Genomic DNA, 26,826 nt, shown 5'->3' on the forward strand with positions numbered 1-26,826 from the left:
CACCCCCCCTTGGTTGCCTGTGTGTCCAGATGCTCCCCACCCCACCCCCCTTGGTCGCCTGTGTGTCCGTATGCTCCTCACAACACTCCCCATTGGTTGCTTGTATGTTTGTATGCTCCTCACCCCACCTTGGTCGCCTGTGTGTCCGTATGCTCCCCCCCCCTTGGTCGCCTGTGTGTCTGTATGCTCCCCACCCCCCTCCCTGGTCACCTGTGTGTCCATATGCTCCCCACCCCCCCCTTGGTCGCCTGTGTGTCCGTATGTTCCCCGCCCCTCCCTTGGTCACCTGTGTGTCCGTTTGCTCCCCACCTCTCCCTGGTCGCCTGTGTGTCTATATGCCCCCCCCTTCCCGGTTGCCATGCAACATGTGGCTGGCACCATGTATTTTCCAATCTTTATGTACTTATATATGTAACCTTAAGCATTGTATGTACTTTTGCTCTGTAATCATCAAGTAAAAGCTCCTTGACACCTCAGAGTTTTGGGCGCTATATAAGAACAGTAAATCATTTAAATAAATAAATAGAGAATATCATTTAACTGTGCTGCTTACAGAGGGTGTTTTAAAAAAAAGTGTTTCTGAGGAGAGTGGAGTTAAATTTGCTTGTGTGAGCAGCAGCTTATTGTAAAATATTTTATTTTAGCACTGTGTATGTATAGTTATGCTATTCTGTTGCATTTCTTACTTTGGAGACCTAACCACTTCGTTTTGAGTGAGCGCTGTTACTTTCTGCTCATTGCAATGGGAGTCGGCCTGTTTTCGGCTTGTTTTGGAGGGGCATTGAGCTTTTTTTTTTGTTGGACCTGGCAACGTGGGTAGCAATGGCGGCGGAAGAAGATACGGCGGCGGTGCTGGTGGGCTCGAAAAACAGGATAAATACCACACAAAAGGTAAGTGAGCACGCGTTTATTTATGTTCGTGTTGTTAGGTAACACAGACACACGTGTCAGTTTACATCATGGGTGCACAATACGGCCCGCGGGCCAGTTGCGGCCCGCCATGCTCTTTTGTCCGACCCGCGAGGCACAAAGACTTTCCTAATGGAGGGCGGCCCCTCCATTAGGAAAGTCTTTGTTGTCTTCCGGGCCGGACAAAACACTGGCCGTCATTGGCTCAGCACACATGCACCACGCAGCTCCTACGAGCCACGTAGTGTGTGTGTGCTGACCCAATGGAGGGCCAGCACTACGGCTGGCGTGGTCCATAAGGCTTGATGCCGGAAGGCATTTCAGCCTTGGACCACGCCAGCCGTAGTACGATTCCAGCGTTCCTGCTTACCTGCCGCTTACCTGCCTTCCAGTTCCAGCACGTCTCCGGTAAGTGGTCTGTTTGTGTTTGTGTGTCGGGTCTGTTTTACTTTATGTTTGTGTGTGTATGTTGCGATGTGGTGGGGGGGTCGGACGGATGTGTATGAATGTTGGAATGTTAATGTATTTTGTGTGCATGTTGAGATGCGGAGGTGGGGGGGGTCGGATGTGTATGAATGTTGGAATTTTAATGTATTTTGTGTGCATGTTGAGATGCGGAGGTGGGGGGTGTGTCGGATGTGTATGAATGTTGGAATTTTAATGTATTTTGTGTGCATGTTGAGATGCAGAGGTGGGGGGTGTGTCGGATGTGTATGAATGTTGGAATTTTAATGTATTTTGTGTGCATGTTGAGATGCAGAGGTGGGGGGTGTGTCGGATGTGTATGAATGTTGGAATTTTAATGTATTTTGTGTGCATGTTGAGATGCGGAGGTGGGGGGGTCGGATGTGTATGAATGTTGGAATGTTAATGTATTTTGTGTGCATGTTGAGATGCGGAGGTGGGGGGTGTGTCGGATGTGTATGAATGTTGGAATTTTAATGTATTTTGTGTGCATGTTGAGATGCAGAGGTGGGGGGTGTGTCGGATGTGTATGAATGTTGGAATTTTAATGTATTTTGTGTGCATGTTGAGATGCAGAGGTGGGGGGTGTGTCGGATGTGTATGAATGTTGGAATTTTAATGTATTTTGTGTGCATGTTGAGATGCGGAGGTGGGGGGGTCGGATGTGTATGAATGTTGGAATTTTAATGTATTTTGTGCGTATGTTGAGATGCGGGGGGTGTCAGATGTGTATGAATGTTTTGATTTGAATGTATTTTGTGTGTATGTTGAGATGCGGGGGTGGGGGGGTGTGTCTGATGTGTGTGAATGTTTGTATTTGAATGTATTTTGTGTGTATGTTGAGATGCGGGGCTGGGGGTGGGTGTCGGATGTGTATGAATGTTTTGATTTGAATGTTTTTTGTGTGCTGAGTTGGGGGGTTGGGGGTTCGGGTCTGTATGGGTGCATGTTTGTGTGTGTGCTGAGTTGGGGTTGGGGGGTTCGGGTCTGTGTGTGCTGATTTGGGGGGTGGGGGTTCAGGTCTGTATGGGTGCATGTGTGTGTGCTGATTTGGGGGGTGGGGGTTCGGGTCTTTATGGGTGCATGTGTGTGTGCTGAGTTGGGGGGTGGGGGGTTCGGGTCTGTATGGGTGCATGTGTGTGTGCTGAGTTGGGGGGTGGGGGGTGCGGGTCTGTATGGGTGCATGTGTGTGTGCTGAGTTGGGGGGTGGGGGTTCGGGTCTGTAAGGGTGCATGTGTGTGTGCTGAGTTGGGGGGGTGGGGGGTTCGGGTCTGTATGGGTGCATGCTTGAGAATGTGTGTGCTGCGTTGGGGGCGGGGGGTTCGGGTCTGTATGGTTCATGCTTGAGAATGTGTGTGCTGCGTTGGGGGCGGGGGTTCGGGTCTGTATGGGTGCATGCTTGAGAGTGTGTTTGGGGTATAGTGTTTGGTTGGGGGTGAGGGGGCCATGGGGCATAGTGTTTGGTTGGGGGTGAGGGGGCCATGGGGCATAGTGTTTGTTTGGGGTTGGGAGCCATGGGGCATAGTGTTTGGGGGTGAGGGGGCCATGGGGCATAGTGTTTGGGGGTGAGGGGGCCATGGGGCATAGTGTTTGCTTGGGGGGTGAGGGACAGGGGGCATAGTGTTTGGTTGGAGGTGGGAGCCATAGGGCATAGTGTTTGGTTGGGGGTTAGGGGGTGAGGGGGCCATGGGGCATAGTGTTTTGTTTGGGTGAGGGGGCCATGGGGCATAGTGTTTGGTTGAGGGTGAGGGATAGGGGGCATAGTGTTTGGTTGGGGGGTGAGGGACAGGGGGCATAGTGTTTGGTTGGAGGTGGGAGCCATGGGGCATAGTGTTTGGTTGGGGGTTAGGGGGGTGAGGGGGCCATGGGGCATAGTGTTTGGTTGGGGGTGAGGGATAGGGGGCATAGTGTTTGGTTGGGGGGTGAGGGACAGGGGGCATAGTGTTTGGTTGGGGGTGAGGGACAGGGGGCATAGTGTTTGGTTGGGGGGTGAGGGACAGGGGGCATAGTGTTTGGTTGGAGGTGGGAGCCATGGGGCATAGTGTTTGGTTGGGGGTTAGGGGGGTGAGGGGGCCATGGGGCATAGTGTTTGGTTTGGGTGAGGGGGCCATGGGGCATAGTGTTTGGTTGGGGGTGAGGGATAGGGGGCATAGTGTTTGGTTGGGGGGTGAGGGACAGGGGGCATAGTGTTTGGTTGGGGGTGAGGGACAGGGGGCATTGTGTTTGGTTGGGGGTGAGGGACAGGGGGAATAGTGTTTGCTTGGTGGGTGAGGGACAGGGGGCATAGTGTTTGCTTGGTGGGTGAGGGACAGGGGGCATAGTGTTTGCTTGGTGGGTGAGGGACAGGGGGCATAGTGTTAAGTTGGGGGTGGGAGCCATGGGGCATAGTGTTTGGTTGGGGGTGAGGGGGCCATGGGGCATAGTGTTTGGTTGGGGGTGAGGGGGCCATGGGGCATAGTGTTTGGTTGGGGGTGAGGGGGCCATGGGGCATAGTGTTTGGTTGGGGGGGAGGGACAGGGGGCATAGTGTTTGGTTGGGGGGGAGGGACAGGGGGCATAGTGTTTGGTTGGGGTTGGGAGCCATGGGGCATAGTGTTTGGTTGGCGGTGAGGGACAGGGGGCATAGTGTTTGGTTGGGGGTGGGGGCCATGGGGCATAGTGTTTGGTTGGGGGTGAGGGGGCCCATGGGGCATAGTGTTTGGTTGGGGGTGAGGGGGCCATGGGGCATAGTGTTTGGTTGGCGGTGAGAGACAGAGGGCATAGTGTTTGCTTGGGGGGTGAGGGACAGGGGGCATAGTGTTTGGTTGGAGGTGGGAGCCATGGGGCATAGTGTTTGGTTGGGGGTGAGGGGGCCATGGGGCATAGTGTTTGGTTGGGGGTGAGGGACAGGGGGCATAGTGTTTGCTTGGGGGGTGAGGGACAGGGGGCATAGTGTTTGGTTGGGGGTGGGGGCCATGGGGCATAGTGTTTGGTTGGGGGTGAGGGGCCCGTGGGGCATAGTGTTTGGTTGGGGGTGAGGGGGCTGCGGAAATAGCCATCTTGATTGGTTACTGCCGCATAGCGTTGCAGCATGCACAATCAGACTTCTTGTGTGGGCTGATAACCAAAAGCCTATCTATGTGACCCCTGAGCTTCGATTGGTATTGGTAGATATGGGTGAGGTGGGGTGGGCATGGTAGTGTGGAACAGAAGGTGAGAGAGGCAGATTGTGTGGTTAAGTGGGATGAGGTGACATTGGATGGGTTAGAGAGGGGTATGGTGTAGAGGGGTGGAGTAGGTGCATAGAGAAGAGTAAAGCATACTCGAGCAACAGTGGGAATGGGAAGGGATGGAACAGCAATGCGTGACAAAAGTTTGGCCCGGTTAGGGATCGTCACAAATGGCACAGAAATCACCCCAACTCTCTCAGGCAGTTTAAAGCTTTTTATTGAAGGTTTGGTAGGCCCTAAGACTCTCTTTCTCGTTTTGTAATGAACCCCCTCCCTAACCCACACATCCTTAAACCTGTAAGGCAAGACCTCCAAACAAGGAAAACCAATCCTCTTAGGTTAAAAGCTTGGTGCACCTCTTTGCAAGGAAACACATTTATTTTGTATATTTTGTATACCAGAAGGGAAAAGGTGATGGAAGGTCCCATAGAACCTAACTGTCACCAAGTTATATAGTGCCCACTGCCAGTTTCCCTAGGCACACACGCACACGCTCTGCAGGTCATTGAGGTGCTTAGGTTGCAAACACGTATCATTTTCAGTGGCAGTGCCTTTCATGTGCATGATAGGACAATTAGAACACAAATGGAAGTTTGTGACAAAGAAGCTGCACATCTACCTTTGTTTATTACACAACTTCTTGCATGTCTTAAATCGCTGAAAATACAGTGGGGTTAAAGAGATTTTTCAGGTTGACATTATTTTGCATTCTGGGACTTATAGTTTACCATTCAGGATGTGAAAATTAAAGCCACAAGGAACATTTCCACCCACCTCTGCCCAAACACACACTCCTTGGATCCCCTTAATTGAAGCTATAAATGGGCCACTGGTGTAATAAAAATGTCTTAACCAGGTCTGCCCCCACCCACTCAATTTATAAGCACTATATGTGGTTCTGTTGAAAACAAGCATTGGCAAAGCCAACAGTTTTGGCTTGTGTATAAGTATTAGGCATTTGCCAGGCACTACTGTTATATGCCCAGATGCTCGCTCCATTTTGCAGTTGCTACCATTGATAGCCAGTTAATGCCACTAAGGCAGTGCCTGCCTGGCAACTGCCTTTCCAAGCCTACACAAAAGCCCAAACTATTGGCATTGCCAGTGCTTGTTTTTGGGCGGTATTTATTACTCTACAAAAAAATAGAGATACCATTATTTATGCTGGCTATAGGCAACTCTTCTACTGCAGTGGAATCACACTGTTGGACACAGCAGTGGCAGATGTTGTGTTGTGTTACAAGCATAACATCCAAACCATCTCTAGTCAATATAATTAAATATTATATTAGCATCATCTTTTAAAGAAAACTATCAGCATGGAAACACGACAAAATGCAATTCCTAGTTTTAATGCAGTATGCGCATCGTCGCAATGGTTCCTAAAAAAAAAAAGAGAATTTCTGCACATATTCACTGTCTATGCCAAGTTTGTCCCAGAGTTTCTTAAATAAGTCTACAACACAACAGTCAGAAAAAAACACTGGACAACATTCTTGGTAGAAAGTTTATGCAAGGGATGCATCATCTTGATGAATTAGATGGGGCAATTGACAATTTAATAAGATGGCTCATTGAGTTGGGCACTTTCTCAAACAGTTGTGCATAATCTGCAAACGCAGGTTCGGGCTCAGGGCAAACCCAGACTTGTATCAGTCCAATGTTAATATGTACATATACATCTGATGATAATATTAATCAGGTGTTACAGTAAAGCAATATTTTAAACACAGCATCCTTAACTCAACTATGCCACAATAGAAGAGATTAACATAAACGCAGGGACCAAATATACCAAAGGATCTTTCCAAACCATTACTATTCAAATGCAAAGTGCTGGATTGCAATGAATACAATTGAAATGGCAGTTGCCGTTGTAAATGATACACATTGCAATCCCTCCTAAATTCCAAGGTAACTTAGGTGGGAAGTGAGTTTGGCGCGTATGTGTCATGTGTGTAGATATCCATTTCCTGACTGTTTTCTCACATGGAACACTAGAGATTGATTTTGCTGGTGCACACATTGCTTCACAATTGATCTCTTGGGCCCCCCCTCTTCTCTCCTTCCTCTCCCCTGTCACACCTGATGAGGTATCTAGACCAGTCCTGGTACCTGCTCACCCTGCCACCCACTCGCACTGCCTCTGGGCCACCCCTTGCACTGGGGTCTGTATCTGTACCCATACAGCCCCCCCGCCCTTTATCTTTATGCATTTATCAGACACACCCTGTCTGCTGTCTTATCCCAGCACTTGCCACTTGTTGGCTGCACTACCACTGTTTGTTGCCTTTATTATTTATTTATTTTCTATTTATCCATTTCTCCTCTGCTCCACACTTCCCCCCCCCCTCCATGCACTTTTCCCCTTCCCTCTGCCCCTGCGCAATCTCAATGTCACCTGGCCTAGTAGTCTGTCTTCCCTCAGTTTCCCCTCCCTTGCCTCGTCATGCCTTGATACACTTGTGTATAGGCGCGTTATAAATGCCATATCATATCTATGTCTTAGCACAATCTGAATTGTCGTCAGGCCGAGTACAATAGTTAATTTCGCATCCTTACTGTTCATGGCCTGTAAGAATGTCATTGTATTTTCCCTTGTTCCCTCCCTTGCCTTGAAGCGCTTTGAAACACATTGTGTATAGACGATATATAAATATACCATCGTATCATGAACCGCTTTGCTCACATAGCCTGCATCCTAGTTGCTATGTTTCATAAAGTTTATAGCAGCGACTAGTTGTACTTTGCTTGCTCTTATCAAACTTTTTACACAAATCTTTTTTTGCATTTCAGAATTTATCCATGTTAAAGCCAGGGAAATGGGCTTTCCAATACTCTCTGCATCCGAGTACAGAAAAGCCCTTCAAAATAAAATTGGGAACTACCGGATGAAGAAGGAGCCAGACCTGGTCTTTTCTACACCAGTGTAGTTGGGCATTCCCTTGCTCCCTGGGCTGGACCCCACCTGACTCACTTGCTTTCTGGGCTGGGCCTGGATAATTGTGTGACTCCCTGGACTGGTTCTGTGTCCCCTCTCAACCTTGCTCCCTGGGCTGGACCCCACCGGACTCACTTTCTCCCGTGGCTGGGCCCCACCGGACTCGCTTGCTCCCTGGACTGGGCCTGGATACTCGTGTGACTTTCTGGACTGGTTCTGGTTCCCCTCACCCTTGCTCCCTGGGCTGGACCCCACCGACTTGCTTGCTCCCTGGGCTGGGCCTGTATACTTGTGTGACCCCCCCTGGACTGGTTCTGTGTCCCCTCTCACCTTTGCTCCCTGGGCTGGATCCCACCTGACTGGTTCTGGGTCCCCTCTCACCCTTTATTTTTAAATTGTAAAGCACCCGTTTTTGGGATTGTTACAGTCGTGTTTTTGTGCTATGTACACAGTGTCCGATTGAACCTCTGCTTCTTTTTAATAAATATAGTGGGAAGAAAAAAAATGTGTTGCTTCTTTTTAAATATAGTTAATATGCCATTACATGGTCTTGACTTTCATGGCCATTTTACCTAAATGACTGTGACCTAATAAGTCATCACTATTGTTATAAAAGCAATTCAAAATGCAACACTGTGAAATGGGTAGTAATTAAGTCACAGTGACGCTTTTAAAGCCCAATTCAACAAGGTGAGCCAAATGTGTTTTTAAGCATTTCTTTTCAGGGTTATAGTAAACATTATTTTTGTTAAACTCCTAAAAAAAAAGTCCAGCTCATAAACCGAAACAATGCCTATATTGTTAAAGGATATTTAGAGGATTGCTTTGTTTTTTTTATTTGTAAAGTATTATTTGGTGACTACATTAATTGCTTTTGAATTTCAAAAGGTTTATTTGGGGATTGCATTGCTTTTGGATTTCTACGAGGAAGGATTTATAAATAACATATTTCGGGTGCATTAAGCCAAAAGGAAGGCAGATGTAATCTGTTGCTTTTGGATTTATTTAGGGATGGCACTGGTTTTGGATTTTTATAGGATTGTTTGGGGGTTGCATTGTTTTGGGATTTTTGCTGGATTGAGCATTGGATTGCTTTTGGATTTTTATAGTTTGGGGGTGGATTTTTTGGGGATTGGATTGCTTTTGGATTTATAGTGGATTGTTTGGGGATTGGATTTTTAGTGGATTGTTTGGGGATTGGATTGTTTTTGGATTTTTAGTGGATTGTTTGGGGATTGGATTGTTTTGGGATTTTTAGTGGATTGTTTGGGGATTGGATTGTTTTTGGATTTTTAGTGGATTGTTTGGGGATTGGATTGTTTTGGGATTTTTAGTGGATTGTTTGGGGATTGGATTGCTTGGATTGTTTTGGGATTGCATTCCACTGAGGATTGCTAATTAACATATTTCAGGGTGCATGAAGCCAAAAGGAATCCAAAAGCAATCCACTGAGTACAATGGGAGTTTCTGGAGTTAAAGAGGATTTAAATGTTTGGGAAAATCCAGTAGCAATCCACTTTCAATCCAGATTTTTTTGGTAGGGATGAACACCTATGAGGAGGAGCAGCTGGTAGTTAGCCTGCATAGGAGAGAAGAATGTGATCACTAGGGGAGTGCAGCCTGTAAACTAGAAGGAACGATGAACAAAGGGCGACTGCATTAACAGATGGCAAATACACGTTCCAAAACAGTCAGGAAAGCTGATAATGCCTTGAAGATTTCAGCCGTATACATTCAGACTGTGAACAGCAGATGTTGACCCCCCCCTCCCTAGTATGGGAGAACAGTGGTTAAAAACGTCAGGATTCGACACAAACGCACGGACACAGTACATACAACATGGGAACCCACCAGAATTCGCATTTACAAAAACGCGAGGGAAGTACATTTTCTAGCTATTTTTGCTAGTTTTTAGCACGTTTCAATACGTCTAGCGGGTTACAGCTATATGTTGAATAATGGGGTTATAAAGCATTCTGAACACTATCTAGTGGAGCTCATTGGAAGGCTGAAGGAAGAGGAGAGAAGGCAGGGAACACGCATCTAAACCAGAGAGCAGGGAAGCGAGCATTTCAGCAGTATAAATTCAGCCTGTGAACAACACATTTTGACCCTCCTTTGTATGGGAGAAGAGTGGTTCAAAAGACCAGGATTCGACTGAACAAACGCACGAACAGAGTACAAAATGGGAATCCACCAGAATTCGCATTTACCAAAACGCGAGAAAAGTACATTTTCGAGCTGTTTCTGCTCATTTTTAGCACGTTTCAATACGTCTAGCGGGTTACAGCTATATGTTGAATAATGGGGTTATAAAGCATTCTGAAAACTATCTTGTGGAGCTCATTGGAAGGCTGTAGGAAGAGGAGAGAAGGCAGGGAACACGCATCTAAACCAGAGAGCTGGGAAGCGAGTACATGCAACGCGGAACGGTGCAGGGAGCAGGGACAGAAAGGATGAACGCCTATGAGGAGGAGCAGCTGGTAGTCAGCCTGCTCTGGAGAGGAGAATGTGATCACCAGGGGAGTGCAGCCTGTGAAGTAGAAGGGACGATGAACACAGGGCGACTGCATTAACAGATGGCAAATACACGTTCCAAAACAGTCAGGAAAGCTGATAATGCCTTGAAGATTTCAGCCGTATACATTCAGCCTATGAACAGCAGTAGACGTTGACCCCCCCTTGTATGGGAGAACAGTGGTTAAAAACTTCAGGATTCGACAACAAACGCACGGACAGTACATACATGGGAACCCATCAGAATTAGCATTTACAAAAACGCGAGGAAAGTACATTTTCTAGCTGTTTTTGCTAGTTTACAGCACGTTTCAATACGTCTAGCGGGTTACGGCTATATGTTGAATAATGGGTGTTATAGAGCATTCTGAGCACTGTGTATCTTTTGGAGCTCATTTTTTGATTTGAAGGCAGCGGGAAGAGGAGAGAAGGCAGGGAACACGCATCTAAGCCAGAGAGCAGGAAAGCGAGTGTTTGCATCGCGAAACTGTGCAGGGAGCAGGGACAGAAAGGGAGAACTCCTCTGAGGAGGAATAGCTGGCAGTTAGCCTTCTTTGGAGATGAGAACTTGATCACCACGGGAGAGGATTGTTGAGAGGGTTACAGAGGGGGAGGTCTGAGATCAGAAAATCCTGAGTATTCCCTGCAGTGTGTAGGGCCAGCGACATGAAGAGTTGCAGATCTCGTAAAAGTCCAGGTCAGGAAGCATACAGGTTCATGTTGAATTCTCCAAGTAGGCGGAGTTGAGTGGTAGGAGGCTAGGATGGAGAAGTCCATCCACTGAGAGAGGAAGGGGGTAGGCAAATAGCCACGGTGAGCGAATGGCCAGGAGAGAATGCATGCAGACAAGGCATTCGTGACAGGAGTCGGCCTGCAAAGGAAATCAATTTACTACAGGAATCAAGGATAAGCATTGAGATAGCACATCTCATGCTATAGGGTCTCAGGATTGGAATGGGAAGGATTTAGATATCACATATGCTATAGGGAGGGTCTCAGTTTTGATATTAGAAGCATTAAGATATCACATCTCATGCTATCGGAAGTTTCTCAGGATTGGAATGGGAAGGAGCTGGATATCACATCTCATGCTAAAGGAAGGGTCTCAGGTTTGGAACGGAAAGGAGTTGGATATCACATCTCATGTTATAGGAAGGGTCTCAGGTTTGGTATAAACATTGAGATATCACATCTCTGCTATCGGAAGTGTCTCAGGATTGGAATGGGAAGGAGTTGGATATCCCATCTCATGTTATAGGACGGGTCTCAGGTTTTTTATTAAAATCATTGAGATATCATATTGCATGCTGTAGGAAGGGTCTAAGGATTGGAATGGAAGGAGTTGGGTATCACATCTCATGTTAAAGGAAGGATCTCAGGTTTGGTATTAGAAGCATTGAGACATCACATCTCATGCTATAGGAAGGGTCTCAGGATTGGAATGGGATGGAGTTGGATATCACATCTCATGCTATAGGAAGGGTCTCAGGATTGGAATGGGAAGGAGTTGGATATAACATCTCGTGTTATAGGAAGGGTCTCGGTTTGGTATAAACATTGAGATATCACATCTCTGCTATCGGAAGTGTCTCAGGATTGGAATGGGAAGGAGTTGGATATCCCATCTCATGTTATAGGACGGGTCTCAGGTTTTTTATTAAAATCATTGAGATATCATATTGCATGCTGTAGGAAGGGTCTAAGGATTGGAATGGGAAGGAGTTGGATATTCCCATCTCATGTTATAGGAAGGGTCTCAGGTTTGGTATTAGAAGCATTGAGATATCACATCTCATGCTATAGGAAGGGTCTCAGGATTGGAATGGGAAGGACTTGGATATCACATCTCATGCTATAGGGAGGGTCTCAAGTTTGATAGAAGCATTGAGATATCACATTTCATGATATCGGAAGGGTCTCAAGATTGGAATGGGAAGGAGTTGGATATCACATCTCATGATAAAGGAAGGGTCTAAGGTTTGGAAGGGGAAGGATTTGGATATCACATCTTATGTTATAGGACGGGTCTCAGGTTTGGTATTATAAGCATTGAGATATCAAGTCTCATGGTATAGGAAGGGTCTCAGAATTGGAATGGGAAGGAGTTGGATATCACATTTCAAGCTATAGGAATGGTCTCAGGATTAGAATGGGAAGGAGTTTGATATCACATCTCATGCCATAATATGGGTCTCAGGTTTGGTAGAAGCATTGGGTTATCACATCTCATGCTATCGGAAGGGTATCGGGATTGGATTTGGAAGGAGTTGGATATCCCATCTCATGCTATAGGAAGGGTCTCAGGTTGGAATGGGAAGGAGTTGGATATCACATCTCATGTTATAGGAAGGGTCTCAGGATTGGAATGGGAAGGACTTGGATATCACATCTCATGCTATAGGAAGGCTCTCAGGTTTGCAAGGGGAAAGAGTTGGATATCACATTTCATGTTAGAGGTAGGATCTCAGGTTTGGTATTAGAAGCATTGAGATATCACATCTCATGCTATCAGAAGGATCTCAGGTTTGGTATAGAAGCATTGAGATATCATATCTTATGCTATCAGAAGAGTCTCAGGATTGGAATGGGAAGGAGTTGGATATCACATCTCATGGTAAAGGGAGGGTCTCAGGTTTGGAAGATAAGGATTTGGATATCACATCTCATGTTATAGGAAGGATCTCAGGTTTGGTATTAGAAGTATTGAGATATCACATCTCATGCTATCGGAAGGATCTCAGGTTTGGTATAGAAGCATTGAGATATCATATCTTATGCTATCAGAAGGGTCTCAGGATTGGAATGGGAAGGAGTTGGATATCACATCTCATGCTATAGGGAGGGTCTCAAGTTTGATAGAAGCATTGAGATATCACATTTCATGATATCGGAAGGGTCTCAAGATTGGAATGGGAAGGAGTTGGATATCACATCTCATGATAAAGGAAGGGTCTAAGGTTTGGAAGGGGAAGGATTTGGATATCACATCTCATGTTATAGGACGGGTCTCAGGTTTGGTATTAGAAGCATTGAGATATCAAGTCTCATGGTATAGGAAGGGTCTCAGAATTGGAATGGGAAGGAGTTGGATATCACATTTCAAGCTATAGGAAGGGTCTCAGGATTAGAATGGGAAGGAGTTTGATATCACATCTCATGCCATAATATGGGTCTCAGGTTTGGTAGAAGCATTGGGTTATCACATCTCATGCTATCGGAAGGGTATCGGGATTGGATTTGGAAGGAGTTAGATATCCCATCTCATGCTATAGGAAGGGTCTCAGGTTGGAATGGGAAGGAGTTGGATATCACATCTCATGTTATAGGAAGGGTCTCAGGATTGCAATGGGAAGGACTTGGATATCACATCTCATGCTATAGGAAGGCTCTCAGGTTTGGAAGGGGAAGGATTTGGATATCACATCTCATGTTATAGGACGGGTCTCAGGTTTGGTATTAGAAGCATTGAGATATCACATCTCATGCTATCAGAAGGATCTCAGGTTTGGTATAGAAGCATTGAGATATCATATCTTATGCTATCAGAAGAGTCTCAGGATTGGAATTGGAAGGAGTTGGATATCACATCTCATGGTAAAGGGAGGGTCTCAGGTTTGGAAGATAAGGATTTGGATATCACATCTCATGTTATAGGAAGGATCTCAGGTTTGGTATTAGAAGTATTGAGATATCACATCTCATGCTATCGGAAGGATCTCAGGTTTGGTATAGAAGCATTGAGATATCATATCTTATGCTATCAGAAGGGTCGCAGGATTGGAATGGGAAGGAGTTGGATATCACATCTCATGCTAAAGGGAGGGTCTCAGGTTTGGAAGGGGAAGGATTTGGATATCACATCTCATGTTATAGGATGGATCTCAGGTTTGGTATTAGAAGTATTGAGATATCACATCTCATGTTATCGGAAGGATCTCAGGTTTGGTATTAGAAGTATTTAGATATCACATCTCATGCTATAGGAAGGGTTTCAGGATTGGAATGGGAAGGAGTTGGATATCACATCTCATGATAAAGGAAGGGTCTCAGGTTTGGTAGAAGCATTGAGATATCACATCTCATGCTATAGGAAGGGTCTCAGGATTGGAATGGGAAGGACTTAGATATCACATATCATGCTAAAGGGAGGGTCTCAGTTTTGATATTAGAAGCATTGAGATATCACATCTCATGCTATCGGAAGTGTCTCAGGATTGGAATGGGAAGGAGCTGGATATCACATCTCATGCTAAAGGAAGGGTCTCAGGTTTGGAAAGGGAAGGAGTTGGATATCACATCTCATGTTATAGGAAGGGTCTCAGGTTTGGTATAAACATTGAGATATCACATCTCTGCTATCGGAAGTGTCTCAGGATTGGAATGGGAAGGAGTTGGATATCCCATCTCATGTTATAGGACGGCTCTCAGGTTTTTTATTAGAATCATTGAGATATCATATTGCATGCTGTAGGAAGGGTCTAAGGATTGGAATGCGAAGGACTTGGATATCACATCTCATGCTATAGATAGGCTCTCAGGTTTGGAAAGTGAAGGAGTTGAATATCACATTTCATGTTAGAGGAAGGATCTCAGGTTTGGTATTAGAGGCATTGAGATATCACATCTCAGGCTATAGGAAGGGTCTCAGGATTGGAATGGGAAGGAGTTGGATATCACATCTCATGCTATAGGAAGGGTCTCAGGTTTGGTATAAGCATTGAGATATCACATCTCATGCTATAGGAAGGGTCTCAGGATTGGAATGGAAGGAGTTGGATATCACATCTCATGTTATAGGAAGGATCTCAGGTTTGGTATTAGAAGCATTGAGACATCACATCTCATGCTATAGGAAGGGTCTCAGGATTGGAATGGGAAGGAGTTGGATATCAAATCTCATGCTATAGGAAGGGTCTCAGGATTGGAATGGGAAGGAGTTGAATATGACATCTCATGCCGTAGGAAGGGTCTCAGGTTTGGTATAAACATTGAGATATCGCATCTCTGCTATCAAAAGGGTCTCAGGATTGGAATTGGAAGGAGTTGGATATCCCATCTCATGTTATAGGAATAGTCTCAGGTTTGGTATTAGAAGCATTGAGATATCACATCTCATGCTATAGGAAGTGTCTCAGGATTGAAATGGGAAGGACTTGGATATCACATCTCATGCTATAGGTAGGGTCTCAAGTTTGACATTAGAAGCATTGAGATATCACATCTCATGCTATAGGAAGGGTCTGAGGATTGGAATGGGAAGGAGTTGGATATCACATCTCCTGCTATGGGAAGGGTCTCAGGTTTGGTATAAGCAGTGAGATATCACATCTCATGCTATAGGAAGTGTCTCAGGATTGGAATGGGAAGGAGTTGGATATCACATCTCATGTTATAGGAAGGATCTCAGGTGTGGTATAAGCATTGAGATATCACATCTCTGCTATCGGAAGGGTCTCAAGATTGGAATGGGAAGGAGTTGGATATTCCCATCTCATGTTATAGGAAGGGTCTCAGGTTTGGTATTAGAAGCATTGAGATATCACATCTCATGCTATAGGAAGGGTCTCAGGATTGGAATGGGAAGGACTTGGATATCACATCTCCTGCTATAGGGAGGGTCTCAAGTTTGATATTAGAAGCTTTGAGATATCACATCTCATGATATCGGAAGGGTCTCAGGATTGGAATGGGAAGGAGTTGGATATCACATCTCATGATAAAGGAAGGGTCTAAGGTTTGGAAGGGGAAGGATTTGGATATCACATCTCATGTTATATTACGGGTCTCAGGTTTGGTATTAGAAGCATTGAGATATCAAGTCTCATAGTATAGGAAGGGTCTCAGAATTGGAATGGGAAGGAGTTGGATATCCCATCTCATGTTATAGGAAGAGTCTCTGGTTTGGTATTAGAATCATTGAGATATCACATCGCATGCTGTAGGAAGGGTCTAAGGATTGGAATGGGATGGACTTGGATATCACATCTCATGCTATAGGTAGGCTATCAGGTTTGGTATAAGCATTGAGATATCACATCTCATGCTATAGGAAGGGTCTCAGAATTGGAATGGGAAGGAGTTGGATATCACATCTCAAGCTGTAGGAAGGGTCTCAGTATTGGAATGGGAAGGACTTGGATATCACATCTCATGCTATAAGAAGGCTCTCAGGTTTGGAAGGGGAAAGAGTTGGATATCTCATTTCATGTTAGAGGTAGGATCTCAGGTTTGGTATTAGAGGCATTGAGATATCACATCTCATGCTATCAGAAGGGTCTCAGGAATGGAATGGGAAGGAGTTAGATATCAGATCTCATGCTAAAGGGAGGGTCTCAGGTTTGGAAGGGGAAGGATTTGGATATCACATCTCATGTTATAGGAAGGATCTCAGGTTTGGTATTAGAAGCATTGAGATATCACACCTCATGCTATCGGAAGGATCTCAGGTTTGGTATTAGAAGTATTGAGATATCACATCTCATGCTATCAGAAGAGTCTCAGGATTGGAATAGGAAGGAGTTGGATATCACATTTCATGCTAAAGGGAGGGTCTCAGGTTTGGAAGGGGAAGGATTTGGATATCACATCTCATGTTATCGGAAGGATCTCACGTTTGGTATTAGAAGTATTGAGATATCATATCTCATGCTATAGGAAGGGTCTCAGGATTGGAATGGGAAGGAGTTGGATATCACATCTCATGCTATAGGAAGGGTCTCAGGATTGGAATGGGATGGAGTTGGATATCACATCTCATGCTATAGGAAGGGTCTCAGGATTGGAATGGGAAGGAGTTGGATATCACATCTCGTGTTATAGGAAGGGTCTCAGGTTTGGTATAAACATTGAGATATCACATCTCTGCTATCGGAAGTGTCTCAGGATTGGAATGGGAAGGAGTTGGATATCCCATCTCATGTTATAGGACGGGTCTCAGGTTTTTTATTAAAATCATTGAGATATCATATTGCATGCTGTAGGAAGGGTCTAAGGATTGGAATGGGAAGGAGTTGGATATTCCCATCTCATGTTATAGGAAGGGTCTCAGGTTTGGTATTAGAAGCATTGAGATATCACATCTCATGCTATAGGAAGGGTCTCAGGATTGGAATGGGAAGGACTTGGATATCACATCTCATGCTATAGGGAGGGTCTCAAGTTTGATAGAAGCATTGAGATATCACATTTCATGATATCGGAAGGGTCTCAAGATTGGAATGGGAAGGAGTTGGATATCACATCTCATGATAAAGGAAGGGTCTAAGGTTTGGAAGGGGAAGGATTTGGATATCACATCTCATGTTATAGGACGGGTCTCAGGTTTGGTATTAGAAGCATTGAGATATCAAGTCTCATGGTATAGGAAGGGTCTCAGAATTGGAATGGGAAGGAGTTGGATATCACATTTCAAGCTATAGGAAGGGTCTCAGGATTAGAATGGGAAGGAGTTTGATATCACATCTCATGCCATAATATGGGTCTCAGGTTTGGTAGAAGCATTGGGTTATCACATCTCATGCTATCGGAAGGGTATCGGGATTGGATTTGGAAGGAGTTGGATATCCCATCTCATGCTATAGGAAGGGTCTCAGGTTGGAATGGGAAGGAGTTGGATATCACATCTCATGTTATAGGAAGGGTCTCAGGATTGGAATGGGAAGGACTTGGATATCACATCTCATGCTATAGGAAGGCTCTCAGGTTTGCAAGGGGAAAGAGTTGGATATCACATTTCATGTTAGAGGTAGGATCTCAGGTTTGGTATTAGAAGCATTGAGATATCACATCTCATGCTATCAGAAGGATCTCAGGTTTGGTATAGAAGCATTGAGATATCATATCTTATGCTATCAGAAGAGTTTCAGGATTGGAATGGGAAGGAGTTGGATATCACATCTCATGGTAAAGGGAGGGTCTCAGGTTTGGAAGATAAGGATTTGGATATCACATCTCATGTTATAGGAAGGATCTCAGGTTTGGTATTAGAAGTATTGAGATATCACATCTCATGCTATCGGAAGGATCTCAGGTTTGGTATAGAAGCATTGAGATATCATATCTTATGCTATCAGAAGGGTCTCAGGATTGGAATGGGAAGGAGTTGGATATCACATCTCATGCTATAGGGAGGGTCTCAAGTTTGATAGAAGCATTGAGATATCACATTTCATGATATCGGAAGGGTCTCAAGATTGGAATGGGAAGGAGTTGGATATCACATCTCATGATAAAGGAAGGGTCTAAGGTTTGGAAGGGGAAGGATTTGGATATCACATCTCATGTTATAGGACGGGTCTCAGGTTTGGTATTAGAAGCATTGAGATATCAAGTCTCATGGTATAGGAAGGGTCTCAGAATTGGAATGGGAAGGAGTTGGATATCACATTTCAAGCTATAGGAAGGGTCTCAGGATTAGAATGGGAAGGAGTTTGATATCACATCTCATGCCATAATATGGGTCTCAGGTTTGGTAGAAGCATTGGGTTATCACATCTCATGCTATCGGAAGGGTATCGGGATTGGATTTGGAAGGAGTTAGATATCCCATCTCATGCTATAGGAAGGGTCTCAGGTTGGAATGGGAAGGAGTTGGATATCACATCTCATGTTATAGGAAGGGTCTCAGGATTGCAATGGGAAGGACTTGGATATCACATCTCATGCTATAGGAAGGCTCTCAGGTTTGCAAGGGGAAAGAGTTGGATATCACATTTCATGTTAGAGGTAGGATCTCAGGTTTGGTATTAGAAGCATTGAGATATCACATCTCATGCTATCAGAAGGATCTCAGGTTTGGTATAGAAGCATTGAGATATCATATCTTATGCTATCAGAAGAGTCTCAGGATTGGAATGGGAAGGAGTTGGATATCACATCTCATGGTAAAGGGAGGGTCTCAGGTTTGGAAGATAAGGATTTGGATATCACATCTCATGTTATAGGAAGGATCTCAGGTTTGGTATTAGAAGTATTGAGATATCACATCTCATGCTATCGGAAGGATCTCAGGTTTGGTATAGAAGCATTGAGATATCATATCTTATGCTATCAGAAGGGTCTCAGGATTGGAATGGGAAGGAGTTGGATATCACATTTCATGCTAAAGGGAGGGTCTCAGGTTTGGAAGGGGAAGGATTTGGATATCACATCTCATGTTATCGGAAGGATCTCACGTTTGGTATTAGAAGTATTGAGATATCATATCTCATGCTATAGGAAGGGTCACAGGATTGGAATGGGAAGGAGTTGGATATCACATCTCATGCTATAGGGAGGGTCTCAGGATTGGAATGGGAAGGACTTAGATATCACATATCATGCTATAGGGAGGGTCTCAGTTTTGATATTAGAAGCATTGAGATATCACATCTCATGCTATCGGAAGTGTCTCAGGATTGGAATGGGAAGGAGCTGGATATCACATCTCATGCTAAAGGAAGGGTCTCAGGTTTGGAACGGGAAGGATTTGGATATCACATCTCATGTTATAGGAAGGGTCTCAGGTTTGGTATAAGCATTGAGATATCACATCTCTGCTATCGGAAGTGTCTCAGGATTGGAATGGGAAGGAGTTGGATATCCCATCTCATGTTATAGGACGGGTCTCAGGTTTGTTATTAGAATCATTGAGATATCATATTGCATGCTGTAGGAAGGGTCTAAGGGTTGGAATGTGAAGGACTTGGATATCACATCTCATGCTATAGATAGGCTCTTAGGTTTGGAAAGGGAAGGAGTTGGATATCACATTTCATGTTAGAGGAAGGATCTCAGGTTTGGTATTAGAAGCATTGAGATATCACATCTCATGCTATAGGAAGGGTCTCAGGATTGGAATGGGAAGCAGTTGGATATCACATCTCATGCTATAGGAAGGGTCTCAGGTTTGGTATAAGCATTGAGATATCACATCTCATGCTATAGGACGGGTCTCAGGATTGGAATGGAAGGAGTTGGATATCACATCTCATGTTATAGGAAGGATCTCAGGTTTGGTATTAGACGCATTGAGACATCACATCTCATGCTATAGGAAGGGTCTCAGGGTTGGAATGGGAAGGAGTTGGATATCACATCTCATCCAATAGGAAGGGTCTCAGGTTTGGAATGGGAAGGAATTGGATATCACATCTCATGTTATAGGAAGGATCTCAGGTTTGGTATTAGAAGCATTGAGATATCACATCTCATGCTATAGGAAGGGTCTCAGGATTGGAATGTGAAGGATTTGGATATCACATCTCATGCTAAAGGAAGGGTCTCAGGTTTGGTAGAAGCATTGAGATATCACGTCGCTGCTATCGGAAGGGTCTCAGGATTGGATTGGGAAGGAGTTGGATATCCCTTCTCATGCTATAGGAAGGGTCTCAGGATTTGAATGGCAAGGAGTTGGATATCACATCTCATGCCATAGGAAGGGTCTCAGGTTTGGTATAAGCATTGAGATATCACATCTCTGCTATCGGAAGGGTCTCAGGCTTGGATTGGGAAGGAGTTAGATATCCCTTCTCATGCTATAGGAAGTGTCTCAGGTTGGAATGGGAAGGAGTTGGATATCACATCTCCTGCTATGGGAAGGGTCTCAGGTTTGGTATAAGCAGTGAGATATCACATCTCATGCTATAGGAAGTGTCTCAGGATTGGAATGGGAAGGAGTTGGATATCACATCTCATGTTATAGGAAGGATCTCAGGTTTGGTATAAGCATTGAGATATCACATCTCTGCTATCGGAAGGGTCTCAAGATTGGAATGGGAAGGAGTTGGATATTCCCATCTCATGTTATAGGAAGGGTCTCAGGTTTGGTATTAGAAGCATTGAGATATCACATCTCATGCTATAGGAAGGGTCTCAGGATTGGAATGGGAAGGACTTGGATATCACATCTCATGCTATAGGGAGGGTCTCAAGTTTGATATTAGAAGCTTTGAGATATCACATCTCATGATATCGGAAGGGTCTCAGGATTGGAATGGGAAGGAGTTGGATATCACATCTCATGCTATAGGGAGGGTCTCAGGATTGGAATGGGAAGGACTTAGATATCACATATCATGCTATAGGGAGGGTCTCAGTTTTGATATTAGAAGCATTGAGATATCACATCTCATGCTATCGGAAGTGTCTCAGGATTGGAATGGGCAGGAGCTGGATATCACATCTCATGCTAAAGGAAGGGTCTCAGGTTTGGAACGGGAAGGATTTGGATATCACATCTCATGTTATAGGAAGGGTCTCAGGTTTGTTATAAGCATTGAGATATCACATCTCTGCTATCGGAAGTGTCTCAGGATTGGAATGGGAAGGAGTTGGATATCCCATCTCATGTTATAGGACGGGTCTCAGGTTTGTTATTAGAATCATTGAGATATCACATCGCATGCTGTAGGAAGGGTCTAAGGATTGGAATGGGATGGACTTGGATATCACATCTCATGCTATAGGTAGGCTCTCAGGTTTGGTATAAGCATTGAGATATCACATCTCATGCTATAGGAAGGGTCTCAGAATTGGAATGGGAAGGAGTTGGATATCACATCTCAAGCTATAGGAAGGGTCTCAGTATTGGAATGGGAAGGACTTGGATATCACATCTCATGCTATAGGAAGGCTCTCAGGTTTGGAAGGGGAAAGAGTTGGATATCTCATTTCATGTTAGAGGTAGGATCTCAGGTTTGGTATTAGAGGCATTGAGATATCACATCTCATGCTATCAGAAGGGTCTCAGGAATGGAATGGGAAGGATTTGGATATCACATCTCATGTTATAGGAAGGATCTCAGGTTTGGTATTAGAAGCATTGAGATATCACATCTCATGCTATCGGAAGGATCTCAGGTTTGGTATTAGAGGCATTGAGATATCACATCTCATGCTAAAGGGAGGGTCTCAGGTTTGGAAGGGGAAGGATTTGGATATCACATCTCATGTTATAGGAAGGATCTCAGGTTTGGTATTAGAAGCATTGAGATATCACATCTCATGCTATCGGAAGGATCTCAGGTTTGGTATTAGAAGCATTGAGATATCACATCTCATGCTATCAGAAGAGTCTCAGGATTGGAATAGGAAGGAGTTGGATATCACATTTCATGCTAAAGGGAGGGTCTCAGGTTTGGAAGGGGAAGGATTTGGATATCACATCTCATGTTATCGGAAGGATCTCACGTTTGGTATTAGAAGTATTGAGATATCATATCTCATGCTATAGGAAGGGTCTCAGGATTGGAATGGGAAGGAGTTGGATATCACATCTCATGCTATAGGGAGGGTCTCAGGATTGGAATGGGAAGGACTTAGATATCACATATCATGCTATAGGGAGGGTCTCAGTTTTGATATTAGAAGCATTGAGATATCACATCTCATGCTATCGGAAGTGTCTCAGGATTGGAATGGGAAGGAGCTGGATATCACATCTCATGCTAAAGGAAGGGTCTCAGGTTTGGAACGGGAAGGATTTGGATATCACATCTCATGTTATAGGAAGGGTCTCAGGTTTGGTATAAGCATTGAGATATCACATCTCTGCTATCGGAAGTGTCTCAGGATTGGAATGGGAAGGAGTTGGATATCCCATCTCATGTTATAGGACGGGTCTCAGGTTTGTTATTAGAATCATTGAGATATCATATTGCATGCTGTAGGAAGGGTCTAAGGGTTGGAATGTGAAGGACTTGGATATCACATCTCATGCTATAGATAGGGTCTTAGGTTTGGAAAGGGAAGGAGTTGGATATCACATTTCATGTTAGAGGAAGGATCTCAGGTTTGGTATTAGAAGCATTGAGATATCACATCTCATGCTATAGGAAGGGTCTCAGGATTGGAATGGGAAGCAGTTGGATATCACATCTCATGCTATAGGAAGGGTCTCAGGTTTGGTATAAGCATTGAGACATCACATCTCATGCTATAGGAAGGGTCTCAGGGTTGGAATGGGAAGGAGTTGGATATCACATCTCATCCAATAGGAAGGGTCTCAGGTTTGGAATGGGAAGGAATTGGATATCACATCTCATGTTATAGGAAGGATCTCGGGTTTGGTATTAGAAGCATTGAGATATCACATCTCATGCTATAGGAAGGGTCTCAGGATTGGAATGTGAAGGATTTGGATATCACATCTCATGCTAAAGGAAGGGTCTCAGGTTTGGTAGAAGCATTGAGATATCACGTCGCTGCTATCGGAAGGGTCTCAGGATTGGATTGGGAAGGAGTTGGATATCCCTTCTCATGCTATAGGAAGGGTCTCAGGATTTGAATGGCAAGGAGTTGGATATCACATCTCATGCCATAGGAAGGGTCTCAGGTTTGGTATAAGCATTGAGATATCACATCTCTGCTATCGGAAGGGTCTCAGGATTGGATTGGGAAGGAGTTGGATATCCCTTCTCATGCTATAGGAAGTGTCTCAGGTTGGAATGGGAAGGAGTTGGATATCACATCTCATGTTATAGGAAGGGTCTCAGGATTGGAATGGGAAGGATTTGGATATCACATCTCTTGCTATAGGAAGGGTCTCAGGATTGGAATGGGTAGGAGTTGGATATTACTTTCTTGCTATAGGAAGGGTCTCATGTTTGGAATGGGAAGGAGTTGGATATCACATATGCTATAGTTAGTGTCTCAGGTTTGGAACGGGAAGGAGTTGGATATCACATCTCATGTTATAGGAAGGGTCTCAGGTTTGGTATAAGCATTGAGATATCACATCTCTGCTATCGGAAGCGGCTCAGGATTGGAATGGGAAGGAGTTGGATATCCCATCTCATGTTATAGGAAGAGTCTCTGGTTTGGTATTAGAATCATTGAGATATCACATCGCATGCTGTAGGAAGGGTCTAAGGATTGGAATGGGATGGACTTGGATATCACATCTCATGTTATAGGTAGGCTCTCAGGTTTGGTATAAGCATTGAGATATCACATCTCATGCTATAGGAAGGGTCTCAGGATTGGAATGGGAAGGAATTGGATATCACATCTCATGCTATAGGAAGGGTCTCAGATTTGGTATAAGCATTGAGATATCACATCTCATGCTAAAGGAAGGGTCTCAGGATTGGAATGGGAAGGAGTTGTATATGACATCTCAGGCCATGACATCTCAGGCCATAGGAAGGTTCTCAGGTTTGGTATAAGCATTGAGATATCATATTGCATGCTGTAGGAAGGGTCTAAGGATTGGAATGGGAAGGACCTGGATATCACATCTCATGCTATAGAACGGCTCTCAGGTTTGGAAAGGGAAGGAGTTGGATATCACATCTCATGTTATAGTATGGATCTCAGGTTTGGTATTAGAAGTATTGAGATATCACATCTCATGCTATAGGAAGGGTCTCAGGATTGGAATGGGAAGGAGTTGGATATCACATCTCATGCTAAAGGAAGGATCTCAGGTTTGGTATTAGAAGTATTGAGATATCACATCTCATGCTATAGGAAGGGTCTCAGGATTGGAATGGGAAGGAGTTGGATATCACATCTCATGCTAAAGGAAGGGTCTCAGGTTTGGTAGAAGCATTGAGATATCACATCTCATGCTATAGGAAGGGTCTCAGGATTGGAATGGGAAGGACTTAGATATCACATATCATGCTATAGGGAGGGTCTCAGTTTTGATATTAGAAGCATTGAGATATCACATCTCATGCTATCGGAAGTGTCTCAGGATTGGAATGGGAAGGAGCTGGATATCACATCTCATGCTAAAGGAAGGGTCTCAGGTTTGGAACGGGAAGGAGTTGGATATCACATCTCATGTTATAGGAAGGGTCTCAGGTTTGGTATAAACATTGAGATATCACATCTCATGCTATAGGAAGTGTCTCAGGATTGGAATGGGAAGGAGTTGGATATCACATCTCATGTTATAGGAAGGATCTCAGGTTTGGTATAAGCATTGAGATATCACATCTCTGCTATCGGAAGGGTCTCAAGATTGGAATGGGAAGGAGTTGGATATTCCCATCTCATGTTATAGGAAGGGTCTCAGGTTTGGTATTAGAAGCATTGAGATATCACATCTCATGCTATAGGAAGGGTCTCAGGATTGGAATGGGAAGGACTTGGATATCACATCTCATGCTATAGGGAGGGTCTCAAGTTTGATATTAGAAGCTTTGAGATATCACATCTCATGATATCGGAAGGGTCTCAGGATTGGAATGGGAAGGAGTTGGATATCACATCTCATGCTATAGGGAGGGTCTCAGGATTGGAATGGGAAGGACTTAGATATCACATATCATGCTATAGGGAGGGTCTCAGTTTTGATATTAGAAGCATTGAGATATCACATCTCATGCTATCGGAAGTGTCTCAGGATTGGAATGGGAAGGAGCTGGATATCACATCTCATGCTAAAGGAAGGGTCTCAGGTTTGGAACGGGAAGGATTTGGATATCACATCTCATGTTATAGGAAGGGTCTCAGGTTTGGTATAAGCATTGAGATATCACATCTCTGCTATCGGAAGTGTCTCAGGATTGGAATGGGAAGGAGTTGGATATCCCATCTCATGTTATAGGACGGGTCTCAGGTTTGTTATTAGAATCATTGAGATATCACATCGCATGCTGTAGGAAGGGTCTAAGGATTGGAATGGGATGGACTTGGATATCACATCTCATGCTATAGGTAGGCTCTCAGGTTTGGTATAAGCATTGAGATATCACATCTCATGCTATAGGAAGGGTCTCAGAATTGGAATGGGAAGGAGTTGGATATCACATCTCAAGCTATAGGAAGGGTCTCAGTATTGGAATGGGAAGGACTTGGATATCACATCTCATGCTATAGGAAGGCTCTCAGGTTTGGAAGGGGAAAGAGTTGGATATCTCATTTCATGTTAGAGGTAGGATCTCAGGTTTGGTATTAGAGGCATTGAGATATCACATCTCATGCTATCAGAAGGGTCTCAGGAATGGAATGGGAAGGATTTGGATATCACATCTCATGTTATAGGAAGGATCTCAGGTTTGGTATTAGAAGCATTGAGATATCACATCTCATGCTATCGGAAGGATCTCAGGTTTGGTATTAGAGGCATTGAGATATCACATCTCATGCTAAAGGGAGGGTCTCAGGTTTGGAAGGGGAAGGATTTGGATATCACATCTCATGTTATAGGAAGGATCTCAGGTTTGGTATTAGAAGCATTGAGATATCACATCTCATGCTATCGGAAGGATCTCAGGTTTGGTATTAGAAGCATTGAGATATCACATCTCATGCTATCAGAAGAGTCTCAGGATTGGAATAGGAAGGAGTTGGATATCACATTTCATGCTAAAGGGAGGGTCTCAGGTTTGGAAGGGGAAGGATTTGGATATCACATCTCATGTTATCGGAAGGATCTCACGTTTGGTATTAGAAGTATTGAGATATCATATCTCATGCTATAGGAAGGGTCTCAGGATTGGAATGGGAAGGAGTTGGATATCACATCTCATGCTATAGGGAGGGTCTCAGGATTGGAATGGGAAGGACTTAGATATCACATATCATGCTATAGGGAGGGTCTCAGTTTTGATATTAGAAGCATTGAGATATCACATCTCATGCTATCGGAAGTGTCTCAGGATTGGAATGGGAAGGAGCTGGATATCACATCTCATGCTAAAGGAAGGGTCTCAGGTTTGGAACGGGAAGGATTTGGATATCACATCTCATGTTATAGGAAGGGTCTCAGGTTTGGTATAAGCATTGAGATATCACATCTCTGCTATCGGAAATGTCTCAGGATTGGAATGGGAAGGAGTTGGATATCCCATCTCAT

At 44.4% G+C, this 26,826-nt stretch overlaps 1 long non-coding RNA gene across 1 annotated transcript; it reads left to right on the forward strand.

The window, feature by feature from the left end:
* The first annotated feature begins 240 nt into the window (after positions 1-240).
* On the forward strand, positions 241-8,028 carry LOC138456857 (uncharacterized). Its single transcript, XR_011262144.1, has 2 exons — positions 241-891; positions 7,379-8,028. It is a non-coding gene; the product is annotated as an uncharacterized lncRNA (long non-coding RNA).
* The last annotated feature ends 18,798 nt before the right edge of the window (positions 8,029-26,826 follow it).

Source organism: Ambystoma mexicanum, chromosome 1p (genome assembly GCF_040938575.1).
Source record: "Ambystoma mexicanum isolate Mex_15411 chromosome 1p, UKY_AmexF1_1, whole genome shotgun sequence".
Classification (NCBI taxonomy): Eukaryota; Metazoa; Chordata; class Amphibia; order Caudata; family Ambystomatidae; genus Ambystoma; species Ambystoma mexicanum.